We start from the raw sequence: 20,679 nt of genomic DNA on the forward strand, positions 1-20,679 counted from the left end.
TAATCCATGGACACCAGTGAAGATCACAAATCATTGAAGAAAAAAGGTTCAGCGCACTGTCTAGTGGGTCTAGATGACCCAACTCCCAAGTGCCTAGGATAGAACAAGGGTTAAGCCAAGGATTTGAAGTGCAAAGGTGAATAGAACTGCAGGTTACTGTGAAGAAAAGCAGTCTGAGGTTAATGTTTGGATCACAGCTGACATCAGAATCATCGTTCTTGAAGCTGTAAGAATGCAGCTCTGTACAAAGTCATAAGGAGAAGCTGTCCTCAGAACGAATCCTGAAGACCTGATGGCAGCACAGACTGAACAGCAAAAAGCTGTAAACCAACATGGTGGGGGGGCTCTGCTCTTCTTGGCAGTGACGTAAAACAGAAATCCAAAACAGTTGCAGCTGTGAAATGAGAAAGGTTTCATCTGAGAAAAGAGCAACAATCAGCATGAGTCAGGATCTGTGATGCGTTTCTGAAAGTGGACTTAGGACTTCAAACGGTTGGGCACAAACAGAGTTTAGACAAGCAGATGACACCTGCGTTATTTGGTGTAGGAAAGGACAGTGAGGATGGGATTGATGGCCTATGAGTTGGATGATTGTCGGCAGATGAATGAAGGAGCAGCCATTCATCCCCTGACAAACAACAGCTCGCTGTCAGCCGCTGAATTCTTCACACAAACACTCATCATTTACATTCTAATTAAAATCATCATGATGTTGATCATTTACATTCTAATGGAAAACATTTGCATGGTAATCAGAACCACGGAGATGTGACAGGGAAGCGGTTCCACAAACACGTGAAGACGTGGACGGTAGATGAAGGGAAAGCAGATGGGATTCTGATTCTCTCTGACATCTTTATTTCAAGCAGGGTGAGGCTGATTTCCAGCAGAGAGATCTGCACAAAGAGGCCCAAACAACCACAGCCTCACTGTGATGGACCCCCCACTGCAACTGACTGATGGAGCCAGAGGTTGTGGCCACAATGGACGCCTGTCAGCTGTCAGTAGATGATTATCTCGTCAGAGAACAAATCATCTCAAATCTATTCATGAATGAAGTTCTGCTCCTTCTGAAGTAGCTCCACACAGATAAATGTAGGATAAATAAACGCCGGGAAGGCCGTGTTTGCGGCCAAAACCGCCAGAACCAACAGAGAAGCTGAGGGGAGTCCAGAAAACAGACGCTTTTTCAACCACAGGAACGTTTTAGAGTGAAAAAATAAACTGCTCCTGCAGTAACCAAAAAAAAACCTTCATTTTGAATAGAAATGTCTTTTTCAAAAGTACAATGGTGAAAGGAAGCTGTTTGTGTCAGAAAAACATGGTCAAAGGACTCTCATCCTACACATCACCCAAAAACCCAAAACACAAGATGAAAACATACAAACATAACACAAAATCCAAAATACTACACGCAACTCAGAAAACCCAGGTTTGACATGAACGTTTGAAAACACAAAGTAGAAATCTGAGTTTCAACATGTGAGCTGAGAGCACACATCGCCTTTCCAGATGCTGGAAACATGACTGGAGGCAGGACCTGACCTGCAGAACTCAAACCCTGGTCTCGGATGCACAGAATGACATCTTTTGGAGGATTTGGTCTTAAAATGCTTATTAAAAACACAGAGTCCTGCAATAAGTAATGCTTTTAATCACTCAGAACCTCTTCGTAAATATGGGTTTGTGGGCAGTAAAAGTAGTCCACATGGATTTCTCCTCATGGACGAGGCTCTGTGGTTTTTTTCTGACCCCAGAGTCACGTCAGACCACAAAATGCAGACATGAACAGGACACAGTCCAGTGTGAACGTCAGGGCAGCAGGAAGCACCTGAAGTCCCGATGTGCAGCGCAGAATAAAGGAGGCTCTTCTTTGTGTGACTGTGGAGAAACTGTATCTCATTGTGATAAAAAAAGACCCTAAAGTCCTGCATTTGAGTCAGATGTGGTTCACAACATCTGAATGCTCTTCTGATAGATGGCAAACTGTTGAGCTTGTGTGTGGATCTTCTGAGTGGAGCCTTGTAAAGGCCTTTGCTGTCAGCATTAGAAGCTTTTCTGGGGGACAAAGGGAGGTCAGGCTGCTCTGCACATCAAATGCAGAGGTCAAACTGATCCACGTCTCCAATAGAGCGGCAGATCTGGGCCACACACTGAACACAGCTAATCTGAGGCTGGCTCGCTCAGACAGACAACACAGCAGACTTACACCACCTCTGGCAGCTCGAGTGCTCCTACTCTTCATGGCTTTTCTCCTCTTCTTACCCTCCACTGTGGCCAATCTTCTTACACCACAATAGCATGGAGGTTCCCTTTGGACTGCAGCACGGCAGCGCAGCGGCGTGGACAATCCCGTCTGCGTACAAAGCACAACATTCTCTGCTGCTCAGCTTCAATTAGCTGTGCTCTGATACATCTCAATACAGCTCCAATACGGCTCCAGTACAATTTAAATATGGCTCAAAACATCTCAATTCAACCTCACTGCTTCTCAATGCAGCTTCAATTTTGCATCCCCACATCTTAACACGGATCAGTTCATCCAAATGCAGCAGCAGCAGATCTGAATTCAGGCTCTGAAGGCCTTTCAGCGGCTCCCTCCATACCTGTGTCAGGCTTCGGCGTGTTGTCCTTGTGCATGAATGAATGATAGAATGGAGGGAATTCCAGTTGAGACGCTTAGTCAAGAATTCAGCTTGACTCGTGATGATGGGAGCTTAACGCTGACTTAGCAAACTGAATGGCTGTCAGAGCGGCTGAGTGGATTGGCTGCTGGCTCTGCGCATCTTCATGGAGCGCCGTGGATCAACATCTACGACAAACAACGTGTGCCTCTGTTTACTGTCCTCTCTTCCTCTGAATGGAAGAACAAGCACTCTGACTAAGCTCGTAATTACAACAAGGAACGTATTCACAACAGCCAGCCGTGCTTTTTTTCCCCTCCATTTAATGGTTCGGCGTCATTGAACACAATTGATATTCAGTGTTTTGTTACGAGATTACTGTCAGCACAAACAGCTCTAAAATTCTGACCTAAATGAATGGAGCTCCTGTTTAACAGCTGTACAGCTGAAGAAAACACAGAAACGTCAAAGAGACCCGTCATCTCTAGGTTGGACTTTCCTCATGGCTGGTGCTTCGTTCTGAAATCAGCAAAAGTCCTTTTCACGTTCCATTTCTTTGTCACTCTTGACCATGTTTCAGTGGGTTGTGAAAAGTTCTGAAATAGAATTTATTGAATCCTGTTTGAAAATGTAGAGTTGGAAACAGCAGATGCTCATTCAGCTGTTTTACTGTGACTTAAAAGCAACAGACATGGATATTCAAGCCTGATGACATATGTGTGCATTAAGCATGTCAGGGGGCCCTTCAAACCCCAGAAAACCAATCATAAAGAGTCACATGAATACCTTAAAAACACAAACAAGGAATAGAAATGGGAAATCTGGCTTGATCCTGATTCAAGTAAATTACATTTTGAGGAGCTGTCCACACCAGCGACCCCCCCACTCATCACCTGAGAGGACGTCACCACAGGATTCCCCCAAAACAAAGCGAGCACCCACTCAGATCCAGGGGGCCCCACTGCAGCGCTCGGTTCCACAGGAAGGGTTGGTCACTGCGTGGAGGATCCTCCTGAGGAAAATACTGAAGTAAAAACAGAAAACAGAGTGTAATACAGAAAATTAAAAGCAGACCATGACCTGACCATGACTAAAACAATAAACAAAAGGTAAATAGATACAATTAGCGTATTAAAATACCAAACAAAACAATATTTCTAAATGTCAACTAAAAGCCAGTATGAAAAGGTGGATCTTGAGTTTCCTGAGTCTGTTCCAAAGGTGAGTTCCAGAATAAGTGAACTGCAGATTTTAGTTCTGACTTTTGGAATTACCAAAACGCCGCTATCAGAAGACATCAAGGCGCCACGAGGGCTCACACTGTAAAATTTGTCAGATAAATTTGATAAACCAACACCAGAAAAACAATTACTGACAAGTAAAAGAAACCATAAAATCAATTCAGAATCACACAAGCAGACAAGGCAGCGATTCTGACAAAAGGTGTAACGTGTTCCCGCACCCTGCCTTAACCAGCAAACCTGTGGTTGAATCCTGCAGTAGCTGAAGGTTTGAAATCCTTGTTCTGGGAAGACCAGAGAGCAGGGCATTCCAATAATCGAAACTGCTGGAAACAAAAGCATGCATTAGCACCTCTGTGCTGGCAAGAGAGAGCAATGAGTCTGGCAATATTTTTAAGATGGTAAAATCCGGTTTTAGTAATATTTTGAATATGTGGGATGAAATAACATCCAGGCTTCTCACACACTGAGAAGCTTTATAATGTTTTGTTTTAGATAAAATAATGTCTCTCTTGTCTTCTGAAGCGATCACTATCGATCACGATCACGATCGACTTGGCAGCACCAAAGACAACAGAGGTGGAAAACATGGTCCACTCGGACTCAATGTCTGCAGCCTCCCTTGAAGCTCTCCCAGATGTGGGAGTTAAAGACTTCCCTGACGAAGGGGTCAGCCAGACGTTCCCAGCAGACCCTCAGTACGTATAGGTCTGCCAAATCTTTTTGGCAGACCTATACGTACGACCACCAGGTAGTGGTCGGTTGACAGCTCTGCCCCTCTCTTTACCCGCAGACGCAAGGCCGAAGGTCCCCTGAAACAACTACAAAGTCGATCATCGATCTCCTGCCTTAGGTGTCCTGATGCCACGTGTGCTGATGGATACCCTTGTGCTCCAACATGGTGTTCGTCATGAACATGCCGTGACGACCGGGGAGGGAGGCCAGGGAGGCCATTTCGACCCTTGTTTGTGTTTTTGCCTTTTTTAACCCTTGTGCTATCTTAGATGACCCCCCCCTTACATTGACGTGTTCTTCCTACCATGACAAAGGTGGATAAAGGTGGAAAGATTTCATGTAATCCATGGACACCAGTGAAGATCACAAATCATTGAAGAAAAAAGGTTCAGAGCACTGTCTAGTGGGTCTAGATGACCCAACTCCCAATGTTAAAGTGCCTAGGATAGCACAAGGGTTACATTTAAAGTTAAACTTTGAAGATGTTTTTTTATTCTTGTCACCTGTTTTAGTATTGACTGTCTTAAGTTTTTCTTTTATTAACTTGCAGTTGCTTGTAAGGAAGACAGTTCATTTGGACGCCACCTTGAGTTCACCCAAGGAATTCAAAGTTCTCTTCAAGAATGCAACAGCTTTCACAATATATTTATATAAAACAACGCAGTAAAATGATTGACAGAACATTATCAAGAAGTGAAAGAGCAGAGATTTAAACAGAGGCATCAGAATTAAACGCTAGTTTTGCATTTGGACTGAAACAATTAGAGAACATCTGAGATCATTAAGAAGTGTTTCCATCAGCATAGCAGCTGAAAGCAGCTTCACCCTATTTGGTTCTGACTCGGTTCTGAATATTTCTGCAGATCTCAGGACTCTGCTGGGTTAGTGAATCATGGGTTCCACACCATTTTAAACAAATTGTATGACCCAATTTGTGTTTGTTTTTTTCAACCTTGTCAAGAAGTTGGCTTTTTAATGTGGACCCTTGTTTGTTTGAGGTATGTTGAAACTTCATACTTTAAAAGTCCAGGGTCAGTATTATCTCGCCTTAGGCCCCTGAAAAGCTAAGAACGGTCCTGGTCTCTTGACTGTGCCGATGTTGAACAATGAACCGCCTGAGAGCAGGACAGTCTGGTGGAGCTGTTGATTGGGCTGCAAGTTACTTTGAAAGACTGCAGAGAGAAAGAGGTCCTGTAAGAGGCTTTCCCTGAAGATCCACTCACAAAAGACAGGGAGGTGATGAAGACGTCCAGCCCACCCTGCAAACTTAAAAGCCTGACCTCCAACAAAAGGCTGTGACAGCACATCTGATCATCAAGTGTCTCAATAAACCCTCTGCACACCGGATCAACATCACCCGCTGGGACCTTTTGTCCCACACACCGCCATCCCAAAAACCTTAAACATGGGCCGTGCAGTCAAAAGCTTTTCAAAAGTTAATCCTGTGAGGTAGAAAACCTCAGACTTTTCTCAAAGTTGCATTATACTTTTATTTTGAAGGTAAATTCAATGTAAATTTAAAAATATCTGTTATATAGAAACACTAGATGTTTCTGAAGCTTCATGTCTTGAGCTGATGACTCCTGAGAACTGATCCCAAAAGCCAACATTGTTCCATAAATCAAAAATAATCTGAAAGTCGGCTAATGGTGTATTCAAATGAATGTGGTATCTGGATGCTTCAGCTAGGAATAGGCCAAAAAAAAAAGGTTTAGAGCAGCTTTGCTCCTGAAGCTCACAGACAGATGAACTGCTCAGCCTTAACAACTTTCTGATCATTAAAATGTCCAAAAAGCCATTGTCATGGCAACAGAAGTGACTGAAAAGCTCACAAACACTCCGCGAACGGTGGGCTCTGTGATGCTCAGTGGTCTTGTGGAAGAGTGTCCGCCACGTGACTGGAAGGTCATGAGTTCAAATCCAAGCTGAGTCATACCAGAGACTCTAAAAATAAGGGCCCCAGTGCCTTCCTGCCTGACACTCAGCATTAAGGGGGTGGATTGGGGGGTTAAACCGCCAAATGGTTCCTGAACACCGCTCACCTCTCTCCCAGGGGATGGGTTGAATGCAGAGAACAAATTTCACACACCTAGGTGTGACCCCTAATGGGTCTTTACCTTTTATCCAAGTTCAGTCTAACAGTTAGACGACAGCTTCTTCTGCTGTAACCTGCATTTATTTCAGTCCACTAAATGCACCTCTTCATCTTTCATCCAAAGCTGCTGCTCTGTGGGGGAAAAGTGTGTCCATTTAAAATCACATTTGGAGATTGACTCATAGTTTCAAAGAGTGCCATTACTGGATCAAAAATAACAGCTTCTTAGGATCCCAGCATGAATGAAGTGCTAAAAAAAACAGCCAAAAGGAGCTCACGAGTCTTTAACTCCTCCTGGATTTCTTAATTCTACATTTGTATCAGAAGTCTTAAATATTATAGAATATAACTGTTTTTACATTTAAAAACGGCACACCTTAGTTTGACTTCAAAGGACATGACCGTGGCAGGTGAGGTCTGCAGGTGTTGTCACGTGTCTAACGTCAGGTCAGTAGAACTATTTAATGGAGTCTACGCATCTTTGAACTATTATGTATTTCATCCTAAATCCAGCTGAGGCCCCATTTATCTTCTAAACCCGTTTAATATTACATGGAAATGTGGGGTTGCTGGAGCCTATGCCAGCCAACTTTTGGGCAAAGGTAGGATACATCGTGGGCAGTTTGTTGCAGGGTCCCACAACTATACACTCTCACATTAACACCTAGACAATTGAAAGTGATCAATCTACCTATGAAGCATGTTTTTGGACTGTTGGAGGAAGCTGGAGTGCCCAGAAATAACCCACACATGCAACCGTGGACCCAGATGGGCTTACTTGCTATGAGGCAGGAGTGCTGACCACCACACCAATGTGCAGCCTATCTTTAGCATGTGATTAGTGGAATTCTGGTGCATTGTCCATTAGGCACCTTAAAGTAATAATCAGAACTGCTAACGTCACCTCACAAAGAGACATTGGGTATATGGAAAACTCCAGGATTGAAAAGAAAAGTTAAAGATTTCTTCATTCAACTAACAGATGTCAGTCAGCCTCCAAGATTAGCGCAAAAAGGAGTAAGCTCAGGGTCTCCCAGCTAACAGATCGAAGGCTGGTCCTCTAGGAAATGTTGATTTTTATCTAATCCATAGTGACCCTGTTAAAAAACCTGCGACCACGAGCTACAATCGAATCAAACCTTCTTTTCAAAATCCAGCGAATGACAGCTGGACTAAATGGTAACCCTTGTGCTATCCTAGGCATTTTAACATTGGGAGTTGGGTCATCTAGACCCACTAGACAGTGCTCTGAAGCTTTTTTCTTCAATGATTTGTGATCTTCACTGGTGTCCATGGATTACATGAAATCTTTCCACCTTTATCCACCTTTGTCATGGTAGAGAGAACACATCAATGCAAGGGTGGGGTCAACTAAGACAGCTGCTTCTGGTCAGGCCAAAGCACAGAGGTTTGTGGTAAACCCTGGGCTCAGACTACCAGCAACTCATGGAGGTAAATTTTAAAGTGTGAACCTGTGTTCTCTTTCACTCACATTGTACAGTCAAGGTCTTAGATTTTGAGTCACACACTTGTAGGTTGAAAGCCTTATGCGTTCAAATTGTACACAGCAAACAGCTAGAAAACTTGCAAAAACGTATTGAAATGTGACAAAACATCTGCAAATGCTGCATATTCTGCTCCAACAAACAGACATGACCTGACTAACAGTCTGCACAATATCTGTCTCACAGACAGTGTGTTGTCATCACTTAGCTGTTGAGTACAGTTGTTTTCCTTCAGGCCTTGAGGGAACAAAGTGACACACAGACAGAACCCAAGAGGCACGGCCTTGTCTCAGCCTGCCACACACACTGTGGGAGGAAGCTGGTAAACCCACACAAAAAGAATCCAGCTGGAATTCTAACCAGGGCCTTCTTACGGTGAGGCGAGAGCGCTAGGCTGTTTTTGTCAGACAGCCATCTGCCTCTGAAACTCATCAACAGGGTGAACAAAAATCAAGGTGGGAAAAGAGTGGAGGACCGACTGCTAATGCTAAAGAAGCACAGCAGCTCTCAGTGCATTTCAATGGGTAAAAAACTGAGTTAGAAGCATTTTAATGCAAAGGTTGAGCTGAGCCCTTCTGGCTCTGCTGTAGTGCTGCATCATCACCACATCCAGAGTGACCACACTCACTAACTAAGACAGGTCCATTTGTCCAGTTTGTCTGGAAATGAAGAAACAGACAGACAAGGCAGTCATCTTGACCTGACAGTTTTACTAGAACTATAGTCAGGAAAACTCCTTCAAACAACTTTACCTAAAAAATCAGAGAAATCCCAGGAATATTATGGAGTAATATTTATGCCACCACGTTTCAAATGAAAATATTAAATATTTGCCTAAAAACGTTTTTCTTTTGCTTTCAAAATTTTTATTTTGCAAATGCAAAACGTATTGCATGTGTTGTGTCTTATTTCGCTTTTTTCATATATCTTTGATTTTGCTCACACAAGTTTCAGTTTAGCGTGACAAAGCTGCCATCAAACAGCTGCTGATTGGTCCAGATTCTAACCAATCAGGTGTCTCTGTCTTGTATTGACGGTGCTTGGAGGCAGACATGGACTTTGTAGGTTCTGTTCTAATGGGATTCTGCCGTTTCCAACTATTCTGGCCCATTTCTCTCAGAGTAAAACCCAGAAGGAGCAGCTAAACTAAAACAGGTTTTGTATTCCTTCATGTCAGTGTAGCAACCAACGTCTGCAGCAGAAAAAAAACGTCTGAGCTTCGACTCTGTCCAGCCTTAGGTTAAAATTTATTATGATTAAGATTAGTATCTGAACTATTGTTTTATTTTTAACTATTCCAGAACACTTGTGCAGCATAAAATAACATATGCTTTTAATCTCTCTCTCTTTTTTCTTCTTCAAACAGATCTTAAAGAAAATCAAACTTTTTACCAATATTTTGCTCCAGAGGATTCACAGATCACACACAGGCCTGTAAATGTCAGCAGATGAACTTTACAGTTTAGGGACATTCTCAGCCATAAATTCACAAATCTCACCAAATAAAAATTAATCAACGCTAAAAAATCAAAAAAGAAAGTTTAAATTATTGTTAAAATGAAAAATTTTCTTCAGCCAAAGAGACAAAATCGAGGGTTAAAAGGGCTGGTTCAGCTTCTGAGGCTCGGTAACAGACACTATGTAAGATAAATATGGCGATTTTATTGGTTAGAATCTAGATTAGCTTTGCTTCTTAATTTAAAATAATGCAAAAACATTACTTTTGCAAACACAAAAATATTTTGAAGCAAAAAAAAAAAACATTTTTGAAAAAAATGTTTTTGAAAGCAAAAAGGAAACAAACTTGAAAGCAAAAAAAAAAAAGAAAGAAAACCGTAAGTGCCGTTGTATGGCGCGCAGGGGCTACCCGCTCTCAATGTTCCAAGAAGTTTCAAGAAGATCGATAAAAATCCCTGGGACGAGTTTTCGTTTGTATCTGGAACTAGAGGTGTTTTATTTTGGAAATTCAAGATGGCGGCCTCTTCCCAAGGTCAAAGATCAACAAAACATCTATGGTGTTTGTAGACGCGAGCTGGCGGAATGGTTGTGAAAATCGCACAAACAAAACAGTTTTTTCCCATATTGTCAAAATGCACCACAAAATGCCCATAGGTCGCGTGGCCATCCCATAATGATTTCAAAACTTCCTTGGGTGTTTTGGTTTTGTTAGGGATTTTTGACGTTTTTTTTTTTGATTCCATACACCTTTTCCGGCTCATTCATTTTTTTTTTTTATGAAATCGCTCGCTGTAATGTCATCGTCTTGGGGGAGTTGTTCACTTTGCCATTCATTTTCACCGGGTCCTAGGTGTGAGCAGATTTTAGTGACTTTTTGCGTATGCGGTGGGGATCAGAGACGCAGAATTCTTTCCAACTGTGAAAACAACATAGTCCTTGCAATCTGTGATGCTGCTGCGGGCCATGAAAATTCAAAGCAAATGTTTAATATTTTCATTTGCAGCCTAGAACGTTTGCAACGTGGTGGCAATAATATCCTTCCTTAGAAAAAGTCCCCCCATGCCGTGAGCAGCTCTTGCACTCTGCTCTGTAGTAGTCTGCTCCCAGGTCACTTTGGTCGTCTGACGTTTACAGTTGGAGGAAAACGGTTTGTAGATAAGGTGTCCATCATGACGTTTGGTGTCCTCATGCATCATGCAGCAGGACCGCAGGCAGGTTCTTTAGCCCCTTGAGCGTTTAATGCTGTCTTTGTCTGAAAACATGGATCTGCTCCCGTCTTTATTTGTTCCAATGAAGATGCTCATAGCTGCCGTGACCCTTGCAGATTTAGCGGTGCATGTTTTCAACGTTTTAAAAATAACAATTATAATGTGCGCTTATCAAAATCTATGACTTCTACAACTATTAACAGAACTCCTGACAAAGTGAGCGACCCTGGGAGTATTTCAGGCAGGCAACTCTAGCAGTGCGTTTACCTGGTTACTCCTCCCTGTGGGCGGTTCAGTCTAATCAACTCACCTGTTCAGCGTCCTACTTAAGTCCAGGTGCGGTCCAATCCTCTTCTTCCATTTCTGCGAGCTCTGCGTTCATCACCCCACCCTCCTCCCCGGCTTCCACCCGTGAGCTCCGTTAGGGGTAGTTTATTACCCAAAGTTTTCTTCGGGGATCTTTGTTTTATGTATCTGAACGGAGCCTTCTGCCAAACTAAAAGAAATATGGAAATAAATCTTCTTTACTGCATTAGTTGTCTGACTGAAATGAAACCCTTTTGTCATTCGCAACTTATGCTGGAAAATCAGACTCATTTTTTGCAAATTAGACTGACTTATTCTATCTAACATTGAAATCGTTTCTTTAAATATGTTTGCTTTAAATGTCAATATTTTTGAGAGTTTCACAATATTCATGCCGTGTGTGCAATATTCATTCTATATGTGGAATACCCACTCACATGTGCAATATTCACCCCACTCTACTGTACAGTATTTATGTCTTATATTGCTCCTTATCCTTATTTTATTTTATTCTACCTTTTTTATATTGTTGGAAGAGAGTTGCTGGAAAAATTTTCATTGTGCACTGCAGAATGATAATAAAAGATTCTGATTCTGATTCTGATCCGTCCTGGGGGAGGATCCCTCCTTCATGTGGACACCCCTGAGGCACTTCTTTTTTTTTAAGGAATCTGTTTTTTTAGGAGTATTCCTTACAGAGAAGGAGGGTCTAAGGGCAGGGATGATCAGTTTAGTTTAGTCTGTAGTTTAGTTTAGCCATTACCTTATTGAATTCTGTGACTTCAGGTTCTGCATGATTTCATGTTTGTTATACAATTACCAGTATGAAGCCCATTGAGACAACTATTGCTGTAATATCAGGCTATGTAAATAAAATTGAATTGACATAATGACAATCCACATCTTCTTTTATGGACTCACTTTTTTCTAGAGCAAAAAAATGACAGCGAGCTGAAGAGGCAGCATGAAAAATGAAGATGTAAAGACGGGAGAATAAAGCCTTTGGAACCTGCTGGAAAACATAATAAGACATCCGTCCTCATAATGTGTTCTGCTAAACTGTTGTGTGCTCCGTCAAAGGCAGAGGTGCAGTGGCTGACAGGCCTGCTGTCCTCTGGGCTTCCTTTTATTCTGACTGCGCATGCAGGAGACGAGCACTTAATGACAGAACATTTTCTCCCTGTCATCAGGTCACATCTCGAAAGCTGCAGCTGTCAAAGCTTTGACGCCGCCTGAATGTCAGAGAACGGCTGCAGTTCTCATTGAGGTGAGGCTTCCGGCTGCACACAATGCTGCTCATCACGTAGCCGTGGACTCGTCTCCTTCTCCTTTTATTTTAGTGCCCTTAAAGGGGAGAAAAACTCCACGTATGCAGGACTTGACAGCTGCGTGTAACCTGTGCTGCTTTTCTGTCTTTGTTTTTTTTTCAAGATGGAAAATTGATGTGACTTCAACAAAAAAGCCACACAAGTCACCCTCAAAGAATTGTCTAGAAAGAATGGCTTCTAAAGGATTTATCATTACATATTTCAAACATGGAACTTTGCTTAAAGTACAGTAAGCAAAGAGAACCATCTCCTGTGGAGAAGTCTGGTTTCATCTGGACCAAAACCCGAGAACTGCGGATTGGTGTAAATGAAGGCAATTGATTCAGATACTGAAAATACCACAGGTCAGGGGAGAAAAGATGTGCCACATCTGAGCAAAAATGTCTCATGTTTAAATCCCAGTGAGGGTTTTAATAATTGTTTTTTTACCCTGGAATCTCAATCTTCTCCCCTTGAACAGAAGCCGTTCCCGCTGAGGTAAATGCTGCTCCTGAACTTTGACCTGAGGTGGGTCCAGCCTTGTACCTTACAGACAAAGAGTGTTGCTAATTAGTCAGTGTAATTCTGTTTATTTTTTATGTAAATAAGTTTTGACTTTGATAATATTTCACTTGATCATACCTGCTGCTTGTTTTCATGTCTCCTTCAGTGTAGAGCCTGTATTTTGTTCTGACCTCAGACAAATCCATCTTTTATTTTGTCATCTTCAGTCGGCAGGAATGTTTCAAAGGGGTGATCTCTTATTCAAGAGGTTTTCTAAATTGTCTCCAACCTAAAGAGCCAAGTCCAGATGAGCCTTTTCACAGCATTTTCTGTTGTGAGGCTTAGGCATAATTTTAATAAAGAAAATCTGTCTCACTTTCAGACACACTGGGTTGTTATGTCACTACAACCCATTATCAAATAGACTTTCACTGTAAAGCTAAGGTTAAATGGGCCGCCAATCTTCTCATCATAATCATGTCTTTGCCTTTAAATTCATGAATTTATTTATTTATTTGAATTAGGACAGTGCATATTAATCAATGTTTCAGCCTGAGTTAGAACAGGAGCTAAATTTCCTCTGTTGTCCTAAGGCAGGATAAAAGGTTCAACAATTACATTGACAACACAATACAATAGCACAATATTAGTGATAAAGATGTTTTCAAAGGTTATTTCCAATAAAACACCAAAGAAAAACAATAATATCATCAATGTTGGCAGGACCGCTTTGTTTTCTGCCATTGTTTAAGAGCTGTTTGGAAGGTTTTCCCAGTTTCTAATGTGCGGTTGTCCTTCTCTGCATTCTAGACAGTTCCCCATTCTTTCATTCCGTCTTTCAACCAGTGGTGCTTTGGAATGGTCTGGTCTCTAACCACCAACAGTAGCCTTGTTCTGAGTTTCATTCATCTGGGGTCCAAGTTCATCCCAAGACTATGAGACGTCATCAGCCTAGACCAGTGTTTTTCCACCTTTTCTGAGCCAAGGCACACTTTATCCTTGAGCATCCAAAAATTAAAAAAGCAGAAACTCCATATTCTGTATTGATGTACAGTCCCTCTGCAATCTCTTGTGCATTTTTGCGATAATTGTGGCAGAAAAAGCTCGAAGCTGCAGCTGTTTTTTTCTCTAAAAGTTGTAATAAAAGTTAAGTTAGTTTTTAGTAATAATTTTCAACTAAATTATTTGACATTTTATCCTGGTAGTTGTTTTTCCTTTCAGTTTATTAACATGCAATTTTATGTAACCTCAAAAAATATATATATATTCTTTCTAAATAGGGATTTATTTTTTATATTTATTTCAATGTTGGTGCAAAGGCAACTGTAATTTTTGAACAAGTATATGATCACAATATGTTTGATAAAATTTACACAAAAAGACTAACATTATATTTATGTTTTCTGTAGCTACACAAAAAGTGAACACGTCCTATATTAAAGATCTCATAGTCCCTTACCACCCAAACAGGACACTTTGCTCTTCGACTGCTTGTGGTTCCTCGAATTAGTAAAAGTACGGTTGGAGGTAGAGCGTTTAGTCACCAAGCCCCTGCCTTATGGAATAAACTCCCAGCTCATGTAAGAGAGGCCGACTCAGTTTCTACATTCAAAGTTGGACTGAAAACATTCCTCTTTGGACAGGCTTATTATCAGACTAGCTAGTATTCAGAGATTATTTACTTAATGTTAATGTGTTGAAATATAAATCAATAACAATTAGTTGTTAGTAGGCTGCTAGAAGTTGAAGCTGGGGTAACTATGGTGCACTGGGTTTCTGTCCTCTTTTCTCATCTACTTCTACCCTTCCTCTCTTCTCTATTTTTGATCATTATTCATCATTTAATTCTCCATGCCTCTGTTTGGTGCAGTGCGATTCATGTATTGTCCCTCTTTCCCTCTCCCCTCCTGGGGAGTGGGAGTGCTTCCAGACTCCAGTTGGCTCATCCGTGCTCCTGTTCCTGGCCGTGTACCTCTTCTCTGCTCCTGCTCCTACACCTGGCTGTGGTTCCTGTCTCCGGCTCGACTCGTGCCCCTGACTTTCCCTCCAACCACGGCTGGATGAAGCTCGTCTGCTGGACTTTAAATGTGTAGTTGTCGTGTTAGATAAGTTAATTCATGTTATGGAGTTCTGGTAACTCGCCTGTCCGTCCTGGGGGAGGATCCCTCCTTCATGTGGACACCACTGAGGTTTCTTGGTTTTTCCGTTTTTTTAGGAGTTTTTCCTTACCGCGAAGGGGGGTCTAAGGGCAGGGATGCCAGTATAGCTTAGTCAGTTTGTTAGTTCATTTTAGTATTTTCCTATTGAACTCTTTTTATTTATGATACTTTTGAGGTCATGTTTTACTTCGAAGCCCATCGAGACGACTGTTGTTGTGATTCTGGGCTATGCAAATAAAATTGAATTGAATTGAATTGAAGTTTTATTAGTTTTTCTTTTGTCTTAATCAAAGATAAAGTTTTTGAAAACTTTAACAAAAATGTTTTATTTCTTTTTAGATGATTAAATTGTTTCAATTTAGTTTAATTGTGTCTGTTGACCACTTCACCTCAATCCTGTTTCTTAAATGTTGTTATTACTTCTTTTTATGTTTAACATATAAAATAATCCAGACATTTTTAGAAAAGTGTTTCAGTTAGAAAGATGACTTGGACCAATCTCTGGGATGTTTGGCTGTTAATAAACACAAACCGTGAAGGAGAAACTAAACTGTTGACCTCTAAATTTCATCAAGAAAATTGAAAAACTGGTTGATGTGTGTTTGTTGTGGTTTCAAGACATGTAACAGGGAAGACTCATTGTGCTGAGACGCTGTCACTTTAACCCAATGCATCATGGAAGATGGAGTGCAAGACAAGCTTTAGCTGTTATTTGTTGGAACTGAGAGACTTTATGAGCTAAATCGGAACAAGGAAGTGAAAATTTTAACCACTTGTGATTGGTCAGACTGATGACGTATAATTAAGCCTCCAAGAATGATTGGTGGAGACATTTAAAGGGGCGGGACTTTTCAGAAAACAGTTATAGCTGCGGCTAAATCGCGGTAACGTCATTCTTCTCAAAATGTCTTTAATAGAAACAAATAAACACAAAGAAAAAATAATTTTATGATCTTTCATATTCCTAACTACTCAGTGTTTTATCAGGGCCTGTTTGGATGAACAAAGAGCTGATTTCCTGGACATGGGAAATGTTTTTACATCAGTGAATGGGTCATTTCCCACGGCACCCCAGTGGCGTGCACACTGGTTGAAAAACACTGGCCTAGAGCCTAACTGCCAAAGGTTGCTGACTTATTTCATGCACATTTTGCTGTATCCCAAATTAATCTTTACTCACATTCCTAATATCTCTACTTCTTAAAATGGAACTATCCAGGATGAACGAGAGTCTTCACAGATACGTCTCTTCAGTCAGATTTCAGTTTTAGCTATTTAGGTTTTGTTCTGTACAAAGTTTTGTTTTAGGTCACTAAAAAGTGAAGTTTCTGCATCCCCTCTACAACATTCACTTACTTTGTTTGATAAGAGTGAAAACAGACTTTTCACAGAACAGAGAGAGAAAGAAAACCCAGGGAAGGTCCAAAAGGTCCACACGTCTGAAGCAGTTGATTCATTAAAAAGTTGGACAGGGTCATGTGGTTAAATGGAAAGCAGTGCCAAACTGCAGGTGGTGAATGATATACAGTATATCATGGTCAGACAAATAGAACTAACAGGTTTTCTACTTAGTGCCTCCTTTTCCATCTTGGTCAAAGCTTGTTAACTTGTTTTGGACAAATGCCTCCAAATGAACAGATGTTCGTTCTGCTGATGTGGTCTACTTCCGTCTTTGGTTTTCCGGTGTGTGTGAAAGCAAACCAAACACTTTATCAGCATTCTTATTCCATCTTAAGACAAGTCCATTGGACTTTTTGAACTAGGAAAGGAAACGTCGAGTCTTTATGTCAGTTTTTTATTGAAGTTGGAATGAAACCTAAGCCTAAATCAGCAACTTAGAGAGTGCTCTGCTTGGTTGAAGATCTTCACTTTTTTTTTGTTTCTTGCTTCAAATATTCTTAAAAAACAAACGGAAGCTTAAATGCAGCTAACATCTTTATTGGTTTATTCCTTTTACTGTCTTAGTAAAATGTGGCCTTTTCCCCCAGCTGTGTAATCAGAACAAAGTTTGACATCTTCAGTTGGAGCAGTTTCACTGAAAAAAAAATCTACAACTAGAAAATAAGTGATAGTTTTAAGTACTACATTGATCGTGTTTTGCTCCTCCACATTAACAAACACACAATCTCCACTACTCTAGGAGTCGGAACATGAATCAACATTTAGACTAAAAAGACTTTCCCAGCATGTCTCATGGGGCAAAGCCATAAAGATTCAGAGACGTTGGTTTGTGTTTTAAAGTTGTATTATACGTGAAGATTATGGTGCCAAATGAGGCCCAAAGTTTTTGAAAGTTGATACACAACAACTAGAAACTGAAATCTGAAACACTGCTGCTGAAATTTAAAATAAATAAAAACAAAGACATACTTTGAAAAAATGAATGATGATTTCAGAGGCTTGGATCAGTTGTTACTAAACTCATCTGAGATGCATCCAACTGTATCCCCACTAGAATTTCTATTCCTATGCATAAAAGAAGACAGACTCCAGGCTTGTTTAAATATTTTTGACAATTTTATTGTCTTTTGGCAACTACTTCCATAACAACATCAGTTTCCTAGATCATGTTTCCAGTCCTAAATTAGCCAAACAGAGCTCCGTTTTGGGCTATGACTGCTGTTGTCTAAGGTTGAAGATGTAAAATAACTGCAAACCCTCAGCAGCCCCTTGATAAAACGCATCATCTTTTTTGTGCTTTTGGACACAAAATATCAGTGCTACAACAGGGGGATACAAATTCTAGCAGGGATAACCTTGGCACACACCGGGAGACAGAAAGTGCAGTAAAACTTTAATTGTGTGTGACTTTTGATTCTTTGCATTTTTAGTTGTCTCTGTATAAAAATAAACTCCTGGGCCACAAAGGGTTCTAAAATTTGTCAAAAGGGCCAGACCAGGAGCAAAGAAATGCATGGAGTGATTTGGAAATCCACCTTATAAGTAAAGAAACATGGAATCTGGGACAAAACAAACAAAATATTTGAGTAAAAATTAATAAAAATCTTTTGGAACATAACATTTTGGATAATTCCTTTTCAATATTGTGGCTTTTGTTCTTGGGTTGACGTCCCTCAGGGAAAAACGGACGTTTAGAGAAATGCTGCGTTCATGTGGTGTCAGAATAATTGGAAAAATGACAATCTGACTCAGTAACACACATGAACGTCAGAAAAACAACAAATCTTCCAACACCACATGAGCGCAGAATAACTTTTAGCACCTAAATGGTCCATTTATTTGTTGTGCACCAGCATTACAGTGGAAAAAATAGAATAAATAACAGAAGAAATATCAATATAATTTATCGCAGTTTGGCGGGCCACATTAGTTTAACGGACCGCATGTGGCTCCCAGGACACAGTTTGCCCAACCCTGGTCCAGTTCCCACTGCAAACGCTCACTGCAGTGTTTTGGTGCCAGTGTAGTCACCTGTAACAGTTGTCTGGCATTCAAGTCCAAGCGGTGGAGACGGTTGGGAATGGTTTGTCTGGAAACCCTACAAACTTTCACATCTGGTAAATTTACTAAACCATGTCTGAGTGCATAGGTCATCAGGTATTGGTCATGGTTGCGGTGTGTCACTACACTCCTGGACACAAATAAAGTTCACCTGCAACCTCCGACTGTCTACTACCAACCTGAAAGCGCATTACGGCCAGGTGTTGCTGCTCGTCTGTTAAGCAGCGTTGAGTTCACGGCTGTTTGAATGATGAACTTGGATAGACTGACTGACAAAGTCAGCTTTTAATCCCAACAGAACGTTGACATTGATGCCACATTGAAAAGGTTTTTCTTTTACAATTCTTTAGTTTTCGCGCCAATAAGTCAGACCCACTGAACACAAGTGAGACCATTAAATGAAAACAATTAATGAAAATGAAGTGCGTCTATCCTGAAAATCTGTGAAGTGAAACAAACGCTGTGTTTATCACATCCTTGGAGTTTTTCACATTATCCCTACATTACTGTGAAGCGGTTTCTGTTTTTTGAACAAGCTGAGGGGGTCAAAATAACAAGAAGTTAGCGCTAACATCGGTTTCTCCCTCTTCATTCTCACTCAATGTTCAAAACTATAACTCTGACTGGACTGAGGCCCCTCTCTTTGGATGGGGGGTGTTAGTTCACTCCCAGTCTCACTGATAATCCGAACAATGGGGTGGTGGGAGGTTAGCCGAGAGGCCCGAGAAGGGCAAGGGGCACTCAGAGAGGAGCAGATTAGGCAGAAAAGACAGGGGTGGGTGTGGGGGACCATGGCCCCCTTGGGGGCCTGTGAGCCAACACAGATTACTCACGCTTAACCTGGGCTGAAGCAGCTTTCCTGTGGCTGGGGTACAATGCCCTTCTTTCTATTTTTGCTCCATCCAGAGGGCAGCTCCCCATCACGGCATCCTCATTTTCATGCACAGCAGGTGGAGTGAGAAATTGTGAAATGCAAAATATGAGACAAACAAAACATTACCAAAAGAAAAATGCAACATGGCAGCTGTACTCCAAACGCACACCAGTTATCAACCATCAGATCAAAAAAAGCAGCAACTGGGGATCGTGATAATAAAACATATACACTATACACACACACACACACACACACACTGGCCATTTTATTACCCACACCAACTGCTAGTTAATGCAAATTTCTAAACGGCCAATCAGATGGCAGAACTCAATGCATTTAGGCATGTAGACATGGCGCATACTTGTATAGGGCAAAGTGTTTTACTGTCACAAACCCACTCGACCATTCACACACTGATTGCGGCTCCTCTGCCGAACACTGGCACCAACCTTCCACCAGAGGCAAGGTGGGGTTTAGCGTCTTGCTCAAGGACACTTTGACACATGGGGAAAGGCAGAATTGAACCTGCAATATTCTCCCTACCACTGCACCACAGCCACCACGGCATGACATGGCCAAGATGATTTGCTGCAGTTCAAACCAGCATCAGAATGGGGAAGACAGGTGACTGAAGCAACTTTGAATGCGGCATGGTTGTTGGTCCCAGACGGGCTGGTATAAGTATTTCAAAAACTGCTGATCTACTGGTATTTTCACCCAAAACCATCTCTAAGGTTTACAGAGAATGGTTCTAAAAAGAGTAAATCTCAGTGAGCACCACTTCTGTGGGCAGAAATGTCTTGTTGATGCCAGAGGTCAGACTGGTTCCAAATTATAGATAGACAACAGGAACTCACAGGGCTACTGGTTCCAACCGAGGTCTGCAGAAGATCATCTCTGAAACACAACACGTCCAACCTGGAGGCAGATGGACTACAGCAGCAGAAGACCACACCGGGTACCACTGCTGTCAGCACAGGAAACTGATGCAACAATTCACACAGACTCACCAAAACTGTACCATAGAAGACGGAGAAACATTGTCTGGTCTGATAAGTCTGTTTCTGCTGCCACATTCAGATGGTAGGGTCAGAATTTGACATCAACAACATGAAACATGGATCCATCCAACCTTGTACCAAAGGTTCAGGCTGGTGGTGGTGGTGAAATGGTGTGGGGGACATTTTCTTGGAACACT

The sequence above is a fragment of the Oryzias latipes genome, chromosome 6 (genome assembly GCF_053564925.1).
Source record: "Oryzias latipes strain Hd-rR chromosome 6, Olatipes_Hd-rR_3.1".
NCBI classification, from domain to species: Eukaryota; Metazoa; Chordata; class Actinopteri; order Beloniformes; family Adrianichthyidae; genus Oryzias; species Oryzias latipes.